This window comes from Megalops cyprinoides, chromosome 1, assembly GCF_013368585.1.
Source record: "Megalops cyprinoides isolate fMegCyp1 chromosome 1, fMegCyp1.pri, whole genome shotgun sequence".
Lineage (NCBI taxonomy): Eukaryota > Metazoa > Chordata > Actinopteri > Elopiformes > Megalopidae > Megalops > Megalops cyprinoides.
In genome coordinates, this window is record NC_050583.1 from 48,886,436 (window position 1) to 48,908,025 (window position 21,590).

Consider the following 21,590-nt stretch of genomic DNA (forward strand, 5'->3'; position numbering starts at 1 on the left):
ATCCTATCACATGGCCCTCAGATCATCACATGACTCACGAGTTAGGGTGGTATGTTGTAATGTGGCTTTTGTGTTGTCTTTTTCTCCTCCCGTTTTCCCAGGATGTTGTGTGGCTCTTGAGCTGTTGAAGAATCTGGTGATTTGCCCTGTAAAGTGGCCCCTGTCGCTCCTGTGCCGTGGAGGCATGTGGGACTTGTGCCCTATGCCAATCTTACAAAATTTCGGGTTTGGGGTGCATCATGGGAACTGTAGTGCAGTGGATGTCACTTGCAAGACAAGGTGACTACTCTGAGCCTCACTGCCAGAGAATCCCAGGGGGTGTGCTGGTGTATTGCTCTGGGTTCAACTGCTCTGAGCTTTGAGTCATTCCCTAGAGGGTCCCATGCAATGTGGTGGTGTATCGCTCTGGGTTTGACTACTCTGGACTTTGTTCAGGCAGCGCAGCACTGCAGCTCCTGCATCTCTAACTGCATAATGAGATTTGCAAGAATTACAACATAATCAAGCCCCTGTTCCCTGCACTATCAGAGCAGTGAGGGGACAGCCATGCATGGGTCATGTGCCCCTTAATACTATTACTGCTCATTAGTTTCACCTACCTCATAGCTGCAGGCCTGGCTGAGGTTTGAAAGAAACTGCCCAGGAAGCAGTGTGAGGGAATAACTGAGTGAGGGAACTAGCGTATGAATGAATGAATGAGTGAGTGGCATCTCAGTCTTGGAGGCAGTCAGACAGTGCGGGTTTTTGCAGCATTGTGATACGTGTTTCCACATGTTCTGTTGGGGTCAGAAAGTTTTCTGTATTTTTTCTTGTTAAGGTCGACTTATTATATTCACTTATGTACTTCTCCTTCGTAAACTGCCGTCTGTTAAAGCATCTGTCAAGTGACTAAATGCAATGTCTTGTGTGGGTGAGCATGCACAATAAGTTTGAAGACAACACCAAACTCTTCTGTCTCTACTACGCCTCATTTGAAATTGCTCATAGCTAATAACTCACCGTCGATTACATAGTGACGGAGTGTGAATTCTGTGAAGTGATTTTTTTTTCACTTGATCCTTTTATTGTAAATGTCAATTGGTAGCATGTTCAGAGGTGATGGAAACATGATCTAATTAAACACTTAATTGCATGCCTCCAATTTACCTGCCAGTTTAAACGCTGAATAAGTTTGTGCAAATTCATGTAATTTATGTCAGTTGGCAGCAATTCCGTGTTAACGAGTTGGCAGTGGAAATTGTATGGCGTGTGTGTCCGCTATGCGTGTGGGTGTATGAACAGATGGTAAAGAGAGAGAGAGTTTTGTGTGGACTGGAAAAATGATGCTGTGTGAAAAATCTAACAAGAAAAAGAGTCCCCTGAAAACAGGCCCCCTCCCACTCTGCTGGGGTTCATCTGGAGGAAAACCTCTCGCTCTCTCAGCTGCACCCTCTACGTACCGCATGGCTGGCAATCAGATACAACGCAGTGAGAGAAGCCGAGCGTAGAGTGACTATGAGTGTTGGCTCTTATCTAATAGTGTAATATACATAACATTATGGAACTTCTCATGTCGCAAACTGTCTCCCACTAAACTATAAAATCAAATTATAAAACAAAAATGTGTAATCTAATGGTTTAACGCATCCTTAGCTTTACCTGCTAGTTTGTACCTTGTCTGGCCAACCATTGAAACCTGGTCCTGGTAAAAATGAATAAATGTAAATTACATTGTTGCTATTTTGCAGATACTTTTGTCCAAAGTGATTTAGATAGGATACATGTTATACAGCTGGATATTTACTGAGGCAATAGTGGGTTAAGTACCTTGTTCAAGGGTACAACAGCAGGTCCCAGTGGGGAATTGAACTGGCAACCTTTCAGTTACAAATCCTGCTCTTTACTACTTTGCTACACTGCTGGAAATGTGTGTTTGTGAATGAGTGTGTGTCCACTATATATATTTGTATACAAAGTGTGTGACTGTGGGTGTATGTGTGTCTACAGTATGCATTTATGCATGTATACACGTATGTGTGTGTACGGGATGTTTTCGTACATGTGTATGTGCATGTATACATGAATGTGTTTGTGTGTGTGTTTGTACATGTGCGTGTGTGTATGAAAGTGTATGTGTGTATGTGTGTGTGTGAATTTGTTTGTGTGTGTATGTGTGTGCACGCAGTCATCAGTCATACCACACAAAGTCAGAGAGAGCAGAGAGGGGCATTGTTAGGAGAGGGCCAGAACACTGGCTACCATTGTGGCCCTGGGAGCGGGGCCGAGTGGCACAGAAACCATCAGCATGCATCCAGTGCAGAGACATTGACACAATGGTAACTTTTTTATGAGAGACGCACTGAGGAAAAGTCACCACTTTTTTCCACAAAAGACAGACTCTTAGGCAACTAACGCCAAATTTCACAGAGACGGCTGGGGAATATGATTTGTGCTCGGGCCGCTGTTCCTGCTGGTGTTTCCAGTTTCCAGTGCAGCGTTTCTCAGGAAAGGCAGCCCGTTTGAGTCAGTTCTCTCATTAGAAAACATGTGACAGATGACATCACAGGAGTAAGCAGGTAGTGACAGATGTTAGGAGGGCTGTCGTTGGTCACTAATTAGGTCAATTTCACAGTGTCACATGACTTCATCAGCTTGTATACCCATTCCTGAAGCCAAGGAATGAAACAAGCTCAGTTTCTCTCCTTTTCCTCTGCTCCTCAGCACATAGAGATCACAGTCACCCCTCTCCCCTCTGTGCGAGAGTCCCCCCTAATGTGGTGTAATGGGCTTGGTGTATCAGCACCTCGGTCTCAGTGGCAATCAGCTGGGCGCCTGGCATTAAAAAACAGACTAAGGTAATGGCCCAGTTATAGACTGCCATCCTTTCGAAGGGGTTCATCTGCCACAGACATCAGGATAAGCTTGGACTATCTGAGCTCCATCTACTCAGCCCCAGCAGGGTGTACAATACTTTGTGTGAGATGAACCGCAGTTCTCTCTGACGTAGCTGGGGTTGTAATACACAGACAGGCCATTGTGGTGCACCACACTTTTCAACAGCAAAATGACATGGCAAACATAATGACTATTTACTATAACCAGGGACAGCTATTTAGCATCTGTTTGTGCTTGCGCGTGTGTGTGTGTGTCTATCTGTCTGTCTGTCTGTTTGTTTGTCTGTGTCTGTGTGAATGCATGCACACACGTGTTTGAGTATACGCATATGCAAATCTGTGTGTGCACGCGCGTGTGTGTGTGTGTGTGTGTGTGCGTCTGTCTGTCTGTCTTTGTGTGAATGCATGCACACGTGTTTGAGTGTGCGTGTGTGTACACGTGTGTGCGTGTGCGTGTGCGTGTGCGTGTGTGTGTGCGTGTGTGTGTGTGTGTGAGAGAGAGAGAGAGAGAGAGAGAGAGACAGACAGACAGACAGACAGACTGCAGAGAGGTAAAATACACAAGTTTCTGGGTCACCAGGTTAGTGGTAAAACTCGGTCGCTCAGCACCTCTCTTTTCCCTCATGCCCCCCCCCATTTTCCCATCTCTTGCTTTCTCTCTCCTCCCAACCCCTGTTTCTTAATGAAAGCCCCAGAGACAAAAACAACACACTAAATATTTAGCGGTTTCTGAAACGGACTTATTGCTGATCCATGAGATGCAGTAAATACATACAAAAGGAGGAATGCATCAGGAGAAAGAGAGTGTTGCGGCAGCCGGGGGAGGGGGCGTACACCATGCAGGAGGTTCAGGCACTGGACTATGGTCCTCTGGTGGTGTGTTCGCTTCTCTTTGGGAAGAAGTTGCTTTCCCCTTGAGTGCATCAATTTGATTCAAAATTTTTGAAAACACAAAAACAAATATGATACACTGCAGCTGTTTTCTGAATGCTCTAGTCTACAAAGTGGTAGCCAACTTGTTTATCAGTTAACCCCAGGGCCATAAAGCTTGCCTTTTAGTGCTCCACTTACCAGCGCTAAGCTATGTTTTTTACGGTCATCAACAGCAGTAATGTTTTGATATAGTGGAGCTTCCTCAGATGAACGCCACCACAGTCTAATGAGAGCTTGGGGCTTTTTCTGAGAGGAAACCCCCCCCTTCTGTTAGGAACCACAGTCTTAGGTCCAGAGGCATAAAATTTTAAGCACTTTGGGCCAATTACCTCAGTTTGAGAAAGAAGAATTTCAATTGGAAAAAGTCAGTGAAAACTTTTTAAATGGGCCGGAGCAGATTGCTTTGTATGTCAGTCCGAGTAACAGTATGCTGAGAGACTGGACATCTACATGTTTCGCGGGAGCGATTGACATTGTGATGAAGGGATGATGTCACAGCTTGAGAAAAACATCTGCAAATGGCTCAGCCTGACACCAGATGACACGTGCACTGTAGGTCACTTATAGCGCGAGACAACGGGACATTCATTCATCGTGAAACGCGAGTGAACACAACCCTCACAGCACTGCCTGAACACCTGCCCTTTCTATACCCTTCACTGCCCTGTAACCCAGTCACAACCATGAGCCTACTTCCGATTAGTCTGCTTCCAGCTGTTTCTGTTTTGACAGGCGTATTGTTTATTTATTTTTTTAAACGGCGAATCCCAGTGTGCTGTGGCATTTGCCAGAGAGGTGGCCAGTTAGTGGTTAAGTACGGGTCACGCCGCCCTCTCATCGAGCTCCACTCCAACCCCCCCCCCTCCCCCCGACCACAGCGCTGATTGATTTTGGCTAATATAAGAGGGGATGGTGCTACCCCCTTGGCCCTTTGAAGAGCCTCCTGTTGTTCGTTGATCTCCGCCTCCCGCTGATCCGTTGGCATTTCAGCTCCTCTCCTGTCTCTCCGGGAGGGCTTTCCTTTATTTAAATCCAGCCATTAAAATTCAAAGCCAGATTTCTGCCTTAACCCCTCCCTGCCTCGGGATGAGGACGGAAAAGCGCTCTGTGCTTTAGAGGTGCATCATCACCTGACATCACATCCTCTTCCAGAGCAGCTAGCACACGCTGACCTTCTGCGTATCAGTCACTTGGGTATGTATCTTGTTGATCCTGAAGTAAAGTAAATTACTTCTCCCTTCAATCCTCTCCAGGGGTACATAAGGTGGATCTGAACCTCAGCTATCTGGTTTAAGGCAGTTACATTTTCCAAAAACACCACAATACACCACTGCCCTGTATGGATCCAGCAGCAGTAGGGAGATTCTTTTTGCTTGTGAGTGTGTGTGTGCATGCCTCCAGGTAGATTTAAAAATGTTACCCCTGTAATCACAAAACTGGCTTCCTGAGTGGCTCAGTTGGGAAGGTGCTCATCTCGCAAGCAGCTTTGAAACCCGGCGAATAGGCGCGAATACCAATAACGAAGAGGAGTCAGCAGCAGAGCAAATCAGCTTCATTCCTCCGGAGGTAGGAGTAGGGGGGTCAGTCAATGGCTCCTCGTCTCACTGCTTGCACTGCCGGGTGTATGCAGGCTGCTCAGATCACTTCAGGCAGAGTAACATCCTATCCTCTGACCGGCCCCCACCTCTCTGCGGTGCACTGTTTGACTCGGAGTTTCAGTGTATCTGAGGATTTCATTCGTCTAACTGAGGCTAGACAAGCCCAATGTACATTTGGTGAATCCATACACGCTTTCATGGATGGGGAAAAGCGTGATCATAACAGTAATATAAAAAAATATAAATACATAAGGCCGTAGTTATCCCCCCCCTTGCCCCTCACATTCAACAGGCTCTGATGTTCACTATTTTTACATTGTGAATCCCTGGCTGACCTCTGTGCTGTTGGCACTGCTGTGGTGCTCCGTGCCAAGGGTCAGTTCTGATCAGGGCACCACTGAGCTGATGGATGGAATGTCTGTCACACCAAGAGGCAGCAGGACTTTACCAGAGAGCCGCTCTGCTGACCGAGCACTAGCCATCGCACACTGCATGAACGCTCCCTCGCACGTGCACAAACCCTCTCACACCACAAACAAAATCTCTCCCACACACATACGTATGTTGCACTCACAAACTCTCCCTGACACATATATATGTTACTCTTACAAACCGTCCCTTATACATGCACAAACCCTTTCATACACTACAGACAAACTCTCCCTCACGCATGCACAGACCCTCTATACACCACATACACAAACTTTCCCTCTCCCTCGCAGACACATACCCTGTACTCACAAACCCTCCCTCACACATGCATACGTTACACACACCCTCTGACACACAAAACTCTCCCTCACACACGCACAAACCCTCTGACACACCATACGCACGAATGCTCCGTCACACAAGCATACACCCTCTCACACGCAATCTCTCCCTCACATGCACACACTGCACACACTGCACACGTCACATGCACACAGCTACACACACCTTCTCACACACTACAAACTCTGTCTCTAACCTGCACACACTCACACACACTAGACACAAATTCTATTAGAAGAAATACACTGGCGGTCTACTTCACGCATACTTCTACACGCTCCTGCATATGAATCATACTAATAAAATTAAATAAACATATTGCTTTGACAGAATTCATTTTTCAAAAAGAAAACCCAACACCGCTCTGTTTCATAGTTACACTGATTGTTTGCATAACTGAATGCCAGTGCATCACTGCCAAAAACTTCAATGGTTTTATTAAAACATTTCTGTGCATTCCTGCACATTTCTGTCATGTTTCAGTCTGAATTTGGTCGGGCCTCTCTGATTCTGTGTTGGCTGAGCTCAGACCTCTCTGCTTTTCTGTTGAAACAGCTGCTTGACCTGTAAACACTGGGTGTCAACCTTATCTGAAGAAACATGCTTTCAGACACGAGCAAGGATTTGAATAACGCAAGCAGTAAAGATGGAGGAATGAATGAATCTCCTTCCTCTATGTGCAGCACTGCAGAGAAAGGCACCTCGGTCCTCAGGGGCTATGAGTCTTCGTGTTCTGTGATGGGGTCACCAGTGGTCAGCATCCAGGGGGCCGGGAGGGTGGCGTGTGACTGGCCATCCAGACTGACACCGCTGAGTGGATGCTACAGGTCTACCCCAGCAGGTCTTAGCCCTCTGGTGTCTGTCAGAATCTGTTGAGTCTGGTTCTGCTGCAGCCACAGCCACACTGCCGCTGCTCATCTGAGACACCTGCAACTGTGCCACAGCCGGGTCAGAACCAGGTCAGACATGGGTCAGAGCAGGGTCAGAAGAGGGTCGCAACTGTCACAGCGGGGGTCAAAACCAGGTCAGAAGTGGGTCAGAACAGGATCAGAACAGGGTCAAAGCTGGGTGAGAACCAGGTAAGAAGTGGGTCAGAAAAGGGTCAGAGCCAGGTGAGAACTGAAGAGCATGGCATTGTGGCACCTGCTGCCGGCCCTATTGAATCTCTTACCAATCAGGAGGCCGTGTTAAAGTGGATATTTTATTGTAATGTAGCAGTAAATGGTCCCGCTTGACGGTTGTGGGCTTTGGGGGTATGGTTAAACAGGGGGTGGTAGACGTTTTCAATGTGTCCGCATTTTCCATCTTTACCCATTTCTCAGCCACATGTCTTTCTTCCTTAATTACATCTGACACAGTAAAATGGCAGTGGACTGCTCCCGCATGATCACATTTCCAACACAATCCTTGCCAGCTATTCCAGCTGGGTGATTTCAGGGGGGTTACAGCAGATAAGTGGGTTTCTTTGTTTATAATTGAAGCGGAACTTTTGAAAGAGACTCTCAAATCTCCTTCAGTCTGCGAGCGTGCTCTCATTTGAAAATCAGCGCTCCGAAAAGTCAGAGCAAATGCAACAGGCTCCGCAGACCTTACAGTACGTCTGACTGAAAAGTCACATCACTGCATGAAATGATAATGGTCCGCTGGAGCGATGTAAGATTGCGCTGTGTGAAATATCCCTTCTTGTGTGCTGGGTGACGCAAATTCATAAAGATGACTCAAGGGCAGTATGTTCATAAGCTGACGAAGATGGCACCACGGATAGAAGCCTCGGTACAGCGCTCTCCAATACTGCGTAACGGAGCTATCAAGGAAAGCAAAAGGTGGCGGAATTTGCTTCTGCATCAATGAAGGTTGGTGTACAGATGTCACAGTGCTAAGTAAATACTGCAGCTGAACCTGGAGAGATTGTTCATAAACTGCAAGCCATTTTATTCACCGCGGGAGTCTTCCTCCTTCACCCCGGTCGGTGTTTACATCCCACCCCAGGCCAGCATGAGTGATGCACTGCAATTTTTTAATCTGTAAAATCTTCAGTTAATATGTGCAATCTGGTCAGTTCACCAAAAAAAGTGCAAACAAGTGCACACCACAGCCCAAGCAGGTCAGAAGAGAACAGTCAAACAGCCAACCCTACAGTATTTGTCTGTGACCTCATGCACATCACAGCTGTGCTTAAATTCAATTACAGTCAGGGCTGGAATGTCACAAGGAGCCCATGTAGAGAATATGACTGATCTGAGGTCAGCCGCTGGCTGTCACGGAGGGGCCACAGGCAGGCTGGAACCAGCAGGGTGGAGGTCTGGGGTCAGAATGTAGGGGCAGGGGAGTCCCACAGATGGCTCCTTTTCACTTACACTGAGTGAGGTGTGCGGAAAAGGGAGGCGAGGCAGCGGAATGAGAATCACCTCCCTCTCAGAGTCACGCTCGGCCTAGGGAGGCAGGACTCCCTTCCTATTTTGAGACACTGTAGCCGCCTGCCTAGGAAAGACTGGGCAGCAGCAGCCGGGACAGAGGGACAGCACCGGTGCAGTGATGTGCAGGAAAGCCTGCTCTCTGCATGAAGGCTGATTACAGTGGTGAAAGTGACTGAGATTGGCACTGGCAGGAGCGATGCACTGTCATGATTTCGTCAAGGTCCTTCAGGGTAAAAAGGAAGCGTGCCTCCACCACTTTGGAGACATCAAAGTGTGGTGAGTGAGAGAGGGGGAGGGAGGGAGAGGGAGAGGGAGCGGGAGAGAGGGAGGAGGGAGAGAAAGAAGGAAGGACGGAGGGAAGGAGAGAAAGAGTGAAAAAGAGAAGGAGATGGAGGGAAAGACAGGGAAGGAGAGCACAATCATACTTTAGCAGCCCATTTTTTTCTTATGTATTTCTAGGGGATTAAACGCCCATATGTCAAATAAAGGTCAGAATTCAGTTACCAGCCCACTCAAACCTTATTAGCTCTTCTGAGGGTTCTGCTGGAATCAGAGGTTGCAGACAGTGTGGGTTCCAAGGACCAGAAATGAAGAGTTACATCACATATGGGGGCAAAGTGTGTAACATTCAACAAATATCTGAAAGTCTGCACACAGTAGCATGATGCTTTTCTGTGGACCATGTTTCTGGTAGCCGATAGGCTGGTAAGAATCAAAGAATCAGGCTAAAGTAGTAAGTGTAATGCGGATAAATTGATAGTCTTCAAAGGTGCGGTGGCATGATCATAACCCAATAGGCTGCTGTTTTGATCCCCCCGGTGCACCCTTCGCCATGGCACTGACTCTGACCTGATAATTATCCAGCTGTTTAAATGGATAACGTGAAACTCACGAGCTCTGTAAGTTGCTCTAGATGACAGTGTCCACTAAGTGAGTGAAATGAAATGCATTGTGTAACATATGAAATAAAGCTGAAGGAATGTAACAAGCACTTACGGACCCCGGGTAGGTGCTGTCTGCAAAGCAAACGCTCAGACTCACTTAACATAGAGATAAAGCTGGGGTGGACCACACACACACATTTACACTGCTGAGTGAGTGACTCCAGAAGATCTCTAAAGACAGAGACAGACAGAGCCGAGCAGAAGGTAGAGGCACTGCTGATAATGTAAGGGTCAGGGCTGCAGGGTTAAGGATGGCGGGATGCTATCAGGCCAGCAGCCATGGCCAGTGCAGAGAGAGAACTGAGAGGCACAGAGGCCACTAAGCGCTGTCTGTCTGAGTGCTTCCTGCAGCTCCCCCCAGCCTGTAGGCATACCGAGGGCCGGTGCCCGACCCAACCTGTACAGGAGGGCCCCTGGAACCGAGACAGGGGGCCGATGCGAGTTTCTCACCAACCATCACTCGTTCATACCCCCCCACCCCACACCCGCACCCCCACACCCCCGCCCACCCAGCCACTTGGGCTGCCATCCCCTCAGAACAACACCGGCATTCTCCAACGGGGGCAGAATGGGACAAATGTTTATGCAAAACAGAGAAAGAGTCTGTATGTGTGTTTGTAACTGTGCCTGGGGTCAGCTGTTTGGGGGTGGGCGTATGAGGGGGGGGTTCAGAAACACAACCCGAAATGTGTTTGCCTTCTTGACATTTCTTGCATAGTTTCAGTGGGGGAAGGGGAGGGACGGCTTTCTCATTTTCGCTATCTTTATGTTAATGCGTTGTTAGCATTGACCGAGCGTGTTTGTCCTCCACTGAACGACACTGTGCCTGGCCTTTGTGCGGGACGGACAGGGGGACAACTGTGTGCACTGTGCTCTGTGGCCTCCCTAGCGCAAATGTGTCCCGGGGCTGAATACTCAATCCTGCTGGAGTCCACCCCCGGTGCACTCACCCGTCACATTCCCTGCACTGCCAAACAATGGGTCCCGTGTGTCCGCTGACCGCTCGGGACACAACGGCTGCCCTGTCCGCACAGAGAGGGAGGGGCACGGGCATCGGTCAGAGCGAGCACTGGACTGGTGTCGCGGGCATCCGAGGGCGGGGCGGCCATTGTCCTCTCATCCCGCCAACAATGGCGACGTTTCTGCGTGCAGGCGTTCTCTGGGATTGGGTCACGCGCTGCACCAGAGCTCAGGAGAGTCGCAAGGACAAAGGGCTCATTTCACAGACACTGTCAGAAAGGGTGGCAGTGCAGCATAGTGGTAAGGAGCAGAGCCCGTGAACAAAAGGTTGCTGGTTCAATTCCCTTGAGCACCGTTGTTGTATCTTTGGGCAAGGTACTTAACAGGACATGTGGCATTCGACCACACCATGAATTGTGTTCCTTTGTCCTCAGCTATTACGAGACATTGCGTTACATTATCGTTATTTTAGCAGACACTCCCATTTATACAGCTGGATATTTACTGAGGTAATTCTGGGTTATGTTATCTTGCCCAAAGGTATGACAATGCTCCCGCTGAGAATCGAACCAACAATCTTTCGGCTAGGAGCCCTGCTCCTCATCACTATGCTACACTGTTGTCCAAGACACCCAAGATGAGGGCACGATCCCTGATTCTTTGAGCTCTGTATGTATAATTTTTATATAAAGAATATAAAAAATAATTTTACCCTTCCCATCTTCCTTGTGTTCCTGTTGTGATCTCGTATTGTTGGAGATAACGTAAGCTTTCCAACCAACACGAACGAACAACTCCAACTCAGCATGGCTGGTGGGTGCTGCATCACCCTGACGACGTGTGTGATGTCAGAATGCCAGTCACGGTGATATCCCCTTGGCTAAAGGGAGCAATGTCATCATGGCTGTTGCCACAGGATCACAATGGGTAAAGCAGTGATGTCATTTGTGACATCACCACATGTGCTGGTGCGTTTGTGGTCTCTTTGGGTTAAACTGTGAAGTCTATGCCGTGTCTTTTCCTGACTGCTGACTTGACAACTCCTCTGAAACAGAACCTCAGCCCCAGAGCAGGTCAAGCAGCATGTGGTTGTACAAAACTCCTTTAAATGGAGACTGACTGTCTCTGAGAGTGAGCTAACTGAGGCCTGTTTAAAACAAGTCAGGAATCTTAACAGTCAAGCCCGCTAAGGTGTCATTCATCTGAATTTTTATCAGACTTTTCACCTGAGATCCAGCAGCCCTAGGAATTTAGTGTCCTCCATTCACTCAATTAGTTATTCACCCTCACACTGACAAACTCACTAACTCGCTCACTCACTGACAGACTCCCAGTAAGTAAAGGCAGTACATCTATTTCACCACTAGAGAGCAAAAAGGCACTAACAAGGGGATGAGCAGAAGGGGTTCTAGAGTTGTATAAATCATTGATCGTGGTTTCTTATGCTTCCTCAGAGCTGTCAGACAAAAACTCAGACAGACAGAGGTGCTCATTAAATTTTACGTACGGTGCTTTATTTTTGAGGAAGTGACAAAGAGCCGTGGAGTGAGCTCCTGTTGACATTTCAGTGAGTCACCACACCTGTGTTTTCATTAGCGTGAGTTTGTCTGACTAGAAGGCTGATCTGCAGTTTAGTGTGACTTTGTGTGAGAATTGTCTTGTCCCAGTTCAAAAAACATTTTGTTAAAAAATGCACAGTCATGTTCATTGTGAAATTTGACATTTAAAAAAATGTGTATGCATATGTGTGTGTGTGTGTGTGTGATGTTATATTAAGAAATCATGTCTCTGCAACCACGCTATAATTACATTGTAACTCATGCACACTGTAACTACCGCTGTGCACTGTGTGCAAGCACAGCTGGAAATATCATAATGCAGTACTCTATGGTAATATCTTTCCTGACCTTGCAGCCCCGCCTCTCATTGCAAAAGGTGTGTGTCTGCTGGGTGGGCTGGGGGGGTTTGATGTGTTGTTAGTGTGCTTTAGTTTGACAGGAGCGTTTGTGTGTGTGTGTGTGTGTGTGTGTGTGTGTGTGTGTGTGTGTGTGTGTGTGTGTGTGTGTGTGTGTGTGTGTGTGTGTGTGTGTGTGTGTGTGACTATTTGTGCAGGTGTAGCACACCAGCTGTATCTCATATCCCGTTTCCCTGGATCCGATCGAAACGAGCATATTTGATTTGCTCTTCCATAAAGCACCTGCATTTAAATGAGCTGCAAGGTCTGATCAAACCAAACTCCCCGCAGAAAAAGTAATTATGTTTTTTTTTTGTTTTCTTAGAGATGCATACATACAGTAGATTTGTTTTGGATGAAGCAGCGACATCAGGATTCCAAAAAAGGTGTTCTAGGATTCCGTGATGAAGCTCCTTGCTAATTTACCCCGACAGGCGAATGGATTCTGAGTGGTAAGACGCTGGCCGCACGGGGCTTCTGCATTGATTAAACCCAAGTCCAGGAGTGTTTCTGAAACCCATCCCTCTCTCTGCATCCACTCTTCAGCCGTTTGGCGTAATTGGCCCGGATTTACATACCTGTGGCCGAGAGAGCTTACTGGTGCGGACACCATGAGAACCGCTGGGAAGCTGAAGAGGGAAAGCCCCAGACCTGCGCCAATGGAAAAAATACTCAAGGCTTTTCCCCTGCTCTAACAACCACCTCTGTGCAGCCTGTAGAGTACAGCTGGGCCCGACCGTGCTTTTCCTGCCACTGATCACGCAACGTGGTGTTCCCTTTAACGGTAGCTCGGCTGCCTCAATGTTCTCAAAGGAGTACAGTCCTAATCAGTGACTTTCCCTGCACAATGGTGCACCAAAGCACCTGCCCAATGAAAACAAATGTTCTCCCCTTTGTGTGTGTGTGTGTATGTGTGTGTGTGTGTGTGTATGTGTGTGTGTGTGCGTGTGTGTGTGTGTGTGCGTGTGTGTGTGTGTGTGTGTGTGTGTGTGTGTGCGCCAATGTTGGCATTAGTTTCCATATCACGTAATATGAGAACACCACATAACTCTGGCCAAGCAAGCTGAAGTGGAGATGAGCTTGGAGCCAGACCTCCGGACCTATTGATTTGATGGTTAAAGATTTTTTTTTTTCATCCCAGATTGATTTATCAATAAAACTCGGATTTTAAAAGCCATAAAAAAATATCTGTGTGTCACTCACTTCATCATTTGGTCTCTGTGAACTCAGTGTGAACATTCCAGGTGGAACTGCAATGCAGTTTAAACCCACATTTATTATTCAAGCTCTGTACAAGAGTAAGCAACACAAAGGTAACTTTCTTTCATGCAGTTTCAGATAATAAAGAATTCTATGTCTAACAAAAACAGGTTACTGTTAACTCATACTGGTAATACCTGAACACACACACTCACAAACATACATGCGCAAGGAATTGTTTGCACACACAAATATACATGCTGTTTAGATGTTATTGTTGGTACTGTGTCTCAGCTTTGCATGTGTGCATTAAAGGAATTTCTTGCCATTTACCCTCATCAAGCCTCATCCCTGAACAATCAGAAACACCGAGAAATCAGAGGTGCTTGCTGTGTGTGTGTGTGTGTGTGTGTGCATGCGCGAGTGTGTGTACATGTCTCTGTCCACTCCAAGCATTGTTGCATCAACACCCAAAGGTGCATCTGAGGATTTTTTCATATCATCTGTTATATTATTTATGATATTATTTATTTGCTAAGCACTTTGAAGGGCAAAATACAACGCCTGATTTAGGTTTAAGCACCAAGCACTCAAGGTCGGCACAGATGCATTTCAGCAAATCCTAAAAACTACAAAATTCTGAGTTTCCTACCCGCAATTCCACAGTGGCTCTCAAATAACCCTCATTACTCCAAATCAAAAATTATTTTATCCTCAATCGCACAACTCATATACTCATGTGCCTGACCACACACAGACATCTGCAAAGACAAAGAGTGCTGACCTTTGTGGCCATGTATACCTCAGTATGGAGAGTCCCTCTGCTGCTATGAAGGTAAAATACTGCCTCCTCTTGCCCATACACACACACACACACGCACACACACACACAAACACACGTGTGCTCACACACAGTCTAGCTGGTCCTGCTCTGTCTCTCTGTCAGACCCAGCTGATGGTGCTGCATCTCCACACCCCATTTTGGCTGCATGTTTTCACACTTTTCAGCATTATCTGCCTGCTGTGCTGCTCACGGATGGCGCTGCTGGAGGCTCGTCCCTATGTGGAACATTCTTTACTTTGTAGACCTTTATGCCTCATGTATTCCGGCAATGCAACACAGTGGTGAGGGACCTGTGGTCGTAACCAGAGGGTTGCAGGGTCAAGTGCCCTAGGAAGCAGCGATGTTATCATTCATGAATACCTTCAGTATGTAACCGGTTGTCTGAATGGAGAATATGAGATATGCCAGCAATGTAAATTGAATCAGATGAGGGAGTCTTCTAAGTAAATTAATGCAATAAATTTCACCAGGAACGGAAAACTACCCATCCAAATGATGGATACAGATCCAGTATGGCTGCCTGGCTCCTGCTGCACCCCATTGCAGAGCTCAGTGAGAAAAATTCTCCCAGCTGGTCCATGTCGTGTGGCGTCCGTGGTTTCCACTAATGATGAGAGTGAGACATCCATGCTTACAGAGTGACAGTGTGGGTAGCAGCGTGGTGTAACGGTAAGGAGCAGGGCTTTGTAACCCAATGATTACTGGTTGGATTCCCAGGCGGGTAACTGCTGATACATATTTGTGTAAGGACAGCCCCAACTGCCTCTGTAAATGCTCACCTGTGTAAATGAATAGCAGGTAAAAATCATGAGCTCTGTTAGCTGCTCCATGATGCTAATGCTAACGTAATGTTACACCGTTGTTCTCTGTCCAGGTGGTGTGAGTAGCAGGGTGGTCCCCCTGTTCCTCCCTGTCTGCGTGACCTCATTTAGTAACGTGTAGGTGAGATTACATGACCTGGCATAAGGCTCATTCCCTACTTTGCTTAAAGTGATAGTGATAGAAGTTTGTGTGTGGCCTGGCTCCATAACAATTCATTTGCAGTTATATAGTACCCATGCATGTAGGTGAAAACATGACACAAATTTCAAATTGATATAAATTGTGACTGAAAAATATAATCTTATCTTTCCATTTTAAAATGGAATTTAGACACATCACTCTACAACAATGCTGTGTGTATGGATGAACATTTTTTTAAAAATCCTTAAAGAGAAAGTTTTTGGATGCCCTGACCTGTTTTGTGCTGTGTAAAGGTTTGAATCCTCAGCAAGAGCGCTGCAGTCAGGGAGGTTTGGGGCGCGGGGTGGGGGGTTGGTGTGCTGTTGGGCTGGACTTGTTGTTGTGGTTTGATCCCGAACAGCGGCGCAGCTAACTTTACGCAGAAAGCACGTCCTCTCTGCTGGCAGGGGCCCTCGGGAAGCTTCACGCATGAGCGTCAATCTGATTAAGACAGCTTTTTCTCGGTGTGTCCCTGTCCGTCATTGTAATTAGCTGGAATCATGGGTGTCCACAGTGCAAAGAGTGCAAAATCAGGGGGAGGGGTGGGGGGTGCAGGGCTACAGGGAAAGGGGAAGGGGGGGGGGGGGGCACAACTCCATGGTTACTGTGACTGCAAAAAAGAGGGGCACAAAAAGCTTCTCCCTTGAACATTCTGCTCAGTCCTTCATTGCACCCCCCACCTCCCCCAAAATCCCCTCATCGCTGTTCCCCTCTCAGGGCCTCTGTTGAGTGAAGAATGAGGAGCCTGTCACCTCGTTTGGCTCTTTGCTGTCAGGCTAAACTTCAGCATGGACTGGGGTGGGGACATGGGGCTTATGTATACATGCTCAGACATGCACAGACTTGAGCACTCCGCATCTTCCAGTCTTAAAAATTTCAATCAGTTCACATTCACTCCAGATAAACTGCCTTTGTTGGCCTTTTTGACATGCATGCACTTACGTTGCCAAAGCACACGCTGAAAAAAAAAACAAATAAAAATATAAATAAAATAATATAATAATAAAAATATTGATGTCATATTAAAAAAACATGAAAGAAATAGGTCTATTTTGTCTTTGTATCACCCACTGTCTCTAAGATGACGGCCACTCTCTCAGTGCTAATAAAGGAATTAATTCTTCTTTCTTGCCTTTGGTGTACTGGAGGGGTGGTGGCACCTAAACAGCTCTATAAATTTGTTTTGTGATTGAACTGATTGGCATCTGAAGTGTTTGAATAAAGTTAATTTCAAAACTCACCTCTCCCAAGTCTCTCTAAGCATCTTCACTTGATAAAGGCCTGCTTTCAAGTGCAAAACAGAAAGTAAACTGGCCAAAGAGGTCACTGTTTAAATGCTGTGTGAATGGTGAGGGCCTTCAGACAGGGCCATAGGAATGCACTTTCTTTCTGTCTCATGTCTTTAAGGGAAGGCAGGTGCCACAGGAGAAGAACTGTACCTCTACAATCCTGCATCCTTGAGTGAATACAAAGGCCAGAGATCATGCCCCTCTGTTATGATGGAAAGGATTGGCCAGAGATCATGCCCCTCTGTTATGATGGAAAGGATTGGCCAGAGATCATGCCCCTCTGCCACAGGGATTGGAAAAGCTCCTTTTTGAGACTGTTACAAAGGGATATACCTGTGATGTGTCTTATCTTTGTGGTCCTTATTCCCCCCCAGAAACTCTCACCAAACATCCATTCTCATTTTGCACTCAGCACTGGCAGCTGCAGTGCCAGTCTGGTGCCCCAGAAAGCACCAGCTCTCCGTCTGTGATCTACAAGCGGCAAATTCCTCCCTGTTCTGCAGGAAGTGATTATGGGGCCTTTTTCTCACTGCTCTCCAGTTCATCTATGATTAATGAGGATACGCCAGTGGCATCTTCTTTTAATAATTACTGAGGGAGAGCAAAGCTGCGGTGAATAAGCAGTATATCACTTTTACACAGGGCCTCCCTGGTAGCATGACACTATCTAACAAATGTGCAAAAAAATTAAAACAATAATAACACTGAAATTTGTATTTATTTATGTTTGGTGCAGACTCAATAGATCAGCTCATGACAAAGAGAAAAAGAAAAAGAAGCATAAGTGGAACAGTAATGAACGCCAGTGAATAGGTGATGTGGTGAATATGAACACCAGAGGATCTTCACAGAATTAAAACGAATATATATGCCCCACCCAAGGAATTCTCACCCTGTGGAGTTTTCCCTCAGTTAGTAAAATCAGTTTTTTGTCTATTTCCATCTGCTGTGGTATTTATTTGATTGATGAATGAAAAATAAGTAAATTGTAGAATTTGTCAAGTATGTGTCTGTTGCATGAAAATGTGTGTGTGTGTGTGCGTGTGAGGGAGAAAAAGAGTGTGTACATGTGTGAGTGTGACTACATGCTTCCTTCCCCAACTCATTCCCACATCTCACTCTCTCGCAACACACAGGAAGCCCTGGATCTGGTTCGCCACCTGCTGGAGAGAGAGGATTACTGCATGGTCAGAGGGGCCCTCAGGCAGCGTGGGTCAATGTATCCAGCTGTTCAAAGGCAGCAGTGAGGAGAAGCAGAGGAACTCTGAGCACATAAGGCTGTGACCTCACCACAGGGGAAGGTGCACTGTGTGTTAGCTTAAACTCCATCACACTGTTTCTCTCTCTCCTCCTCCCTCTCTCTCTGCCTCTCTCTCATCCTCCATCTCTCATTCTCTCCCCCTCACTTTTTTCACTCTCTCTGTTTCCCTCTGTCTATTCAACTCAATCTCCTGTATTGGCATATAGTAGCAGTAAGCTTGCGGCAATATAGTACTGAAGAGTGACAATGATTCAGTAAACATGAACATACATGTAAAACACACAAATAATTGTAATAATTGTAAAACATCACACAAAAAATACAAATATAGTAGCACAGTAAGCAGCAATCAAGACATTCTTAGCAGCAAAGATGAAAATGCTGCCATGAAAATGCTACCATTTTCCCTCCTTTTTCAGAAAGACACTTTCTCTTATTTTTGAGAATTTCTCAAAGTATAGGATTAAATGCGTCCTTGTCTACCTCATTTGTCTCACAGTGACCATATACCTTTTCTTCTTTTGTTGGTCATGATTTCTCTCTCTCTCTCTCTCTCTCTCTCTCTCTCTCTCTCTCTCTCTCTCTTTCTCTCTCTCTCTCTCTCTCTCTCTCTCGCTCTCTCTCATCAATATAAATCAAAGCAGTGAGGTACAATGCAACTACAGCACATGAAAGTGCTTCCAGAGCACCCTCTGCATTTATTTAAATGTCTCTTAAGTCTCCCATTTAAATTTAAAGTTTAAAACCTATGTTGTAAGTATATCAAGGAGAGGGAGAGGAGAAGGGAGAAACAGACACAGAGAAGGAGAAAGAGGGAGAAAGAGAAAGTGAAGGAGAGAGAACTACAATGATTCACGCGTCAGTTACACAGACAGGGAGAGAGGTTATCTCCAATCTCCAGGGCTTATCTCCAAATCTCTCCTCTCCATTTCAGCAGTCACTGTACAACATGTGGAGGAAGGGAAGAAAGTTACCCGGGAAGAGGGACAGGGGGCATGAGCAGAGTGATTTCTCAATTGCAGACTGTTTAAATGTGCGAATGGGGCTGTTGCAATTCCAAACCCTCAGAAGAAATCTTTGGTCGAGGCCAGACCCTGCAGTGCTGTGGGTACAAATGACTTTTTTCCTCCACCAAAGAGCTTCTCCCTTGTGAGGAGTGATCGGCAGCAAACAACAGCAGGAAGAAGAGAATCACGTCCGAGCTACCAAAGCTGTCTTCCAAAGAAAAAAAAAAGACAAAGCAAACATGACGGGGGTGTGTGACAGTGATTTTTCCTGCTTGCACTCAGCATCCGGGAAAAGCCCACAGGGGTCGCTGGGCACCAATCACACGGATGCCAGATAAGCAGTTTAGTCAAGGTCTAATTAAACTCAGCTTACAAAACAGCAGCTTTCCATTTACAGGGTAAATAACCATCTGAAATCTTCCAACCAGCACTGCCACCACAATCGTGTTTAAAATACAAGGCGCTCGATCGATATCTTTCTGTCAGAAATCCTCCCTCCTGTGCGTTAGCGCTTCGTCCTGATTGAAGATTTGGGATCAAGAAAGTATGGATGAGAGAAGCCTCAGAGCACCTCTCACAGAGGCAATGCTAGCGTTAGCAGATACAACCAGACAGGAAGTGTGGTGGTGCTTTGGCAACAAAAACATCCTTGTGCTGTGCCATAAAATTACCCCTGAATTTTCCCTCCCCTTTCTGTCCCCTGGCTTTGCTACTGAAGGCTCCACAAACTTCCCTCCCAAAGACAGTCTGCTGCTCAGAATGGACCCAATCTTTCTTCATTTAAGCACGGCTGCGAGGCCCAAAATCGATCTGGCAGCCTGCCATCCTAGCCTGGCATATAAACCTGGCCCTGAAACCTCAACTCCTTAATTTGATTGACGGAGCATATCTCATCCATCCTATATATTTTTTTATTCCCTCTTTCCATCTCAGACTTACTGTCACTGAGGGGCTTTTAGTCGATAAATAAGACCCATTTCATTATGGAGAGAGGATTAAAGGAGACAGATGGATGCCCTTCTTCCTCTCTGTGATTCCGATGCAGGGACGTGCAACATGACTGTGGGGCCCCCTAGTTTGGAGCCCCTCTTGGGACGTGTCAGTGACCCCTCTCCCAAGCCAAAGTTCAAAGTGATGACTTTCAATGACACACCATGCTTCCCACTGTAATCCTACCCTGTCTACCACTGTCTATCTGAGGCCTGTTCTCCATTCTGTCTGAGGTCTGTTCTCCACTCTCTGTCTGAAGCCTGTTCTCCACTCTCTGTCTGAGGGCTGTTTTGCAGCCTGGCACCAGCTCAGTTTTATCTTCCTCAAATCCCCTTCCACTGCTCTTTGGGTCATCCACGTTTGCGCCTTCCTTCTGGGGCCCACCTCTATGGTGCTATTTTTGTACCATTCACTACAAAGCCATGTAACAACTGTGTCTCTTTCAAAACCCAGCAAAAAACCTCCGCTGGTGTGGACATCATGTGATCCTGCTGTGATGATGATAATGATGATGATGATGGTAATTATGAAATCCCAGCATTCCCTATTTGTGTACAGCACAAGATTCCCTGTGTATTTTCACTTTGAAATCACCAGGGAAACGGCCAATGACTGTCACTTTCAAAACTGACAGGCACTTTTTTTATTGCTGTCTGAAATGCAGAGTATCAAGCATTATTTTTTCAGAAGTTAATAACCTCTTATTAATTATAAATCAATATTAACCAATAATTATTATTAGGGCTGTATATTTTATAAAGCCTTCACACATGGAGCTGTAATGTAATGAGCTGGCCATATCTTTCCAGCTATTCAGTGTTAATACTCACCCTTTCCAGCTCTCATTCTGGAGTTAAAATATGTGGTGGCCAGGATGTGAGGGGTCAGCATTTTTTGCTCATTTTTTGGCTCCGGTATTGAATAGATCTCAAGTGTGGGCAGGTTAACTTCAATGATCTTTTCTGCAGTCCTGATTTGTAGTGTGTTGATGTTTTGTTTGGTGGCAGAACCAAGCCAGGCTGTTATGGAGGTGGTCAGGACACGTCTTGATGATTGCTGTGTAGAACTTTACCAGCAATTCCTGTGGCAGGTTGAACTTCTTCAGCTGGTGTTGGTCTCCCACTTCAGGTCTTTGAAGATTGTAGTTTCCAGAAACAGCGCTGCCTAGAATGGTGAGGGGGGTCAGGGGTGTGGAATTCCTTCTGAAGTCCACCATCATCTCCACTCTTTTCAGCATGTTCCATTCTGAGCTGTTGTGGCTACACCAGAGGGCCAGGTATTCAACCTCCCGTCTGTATGCCGACTCATCACCATCTCGGATGAGACCGATGACTGTTGTGTCGTCTGCAAACTTCAGGAGTTTGACCGAGGGGTCCTTGGAGGTGCAGTCATTTGTGTACAGGGGGAAGAGCAGTGGGGACAGCACACAACCCTGTGTGGCACCAGTGCTGATTGTCCATATCTTATCCTTCTTATCCTTCTTTCTTAGCATTAGCGTAACAGGGTCCCCTTGTTGTAAAAGTTGAGGATATATAAAAATCCAC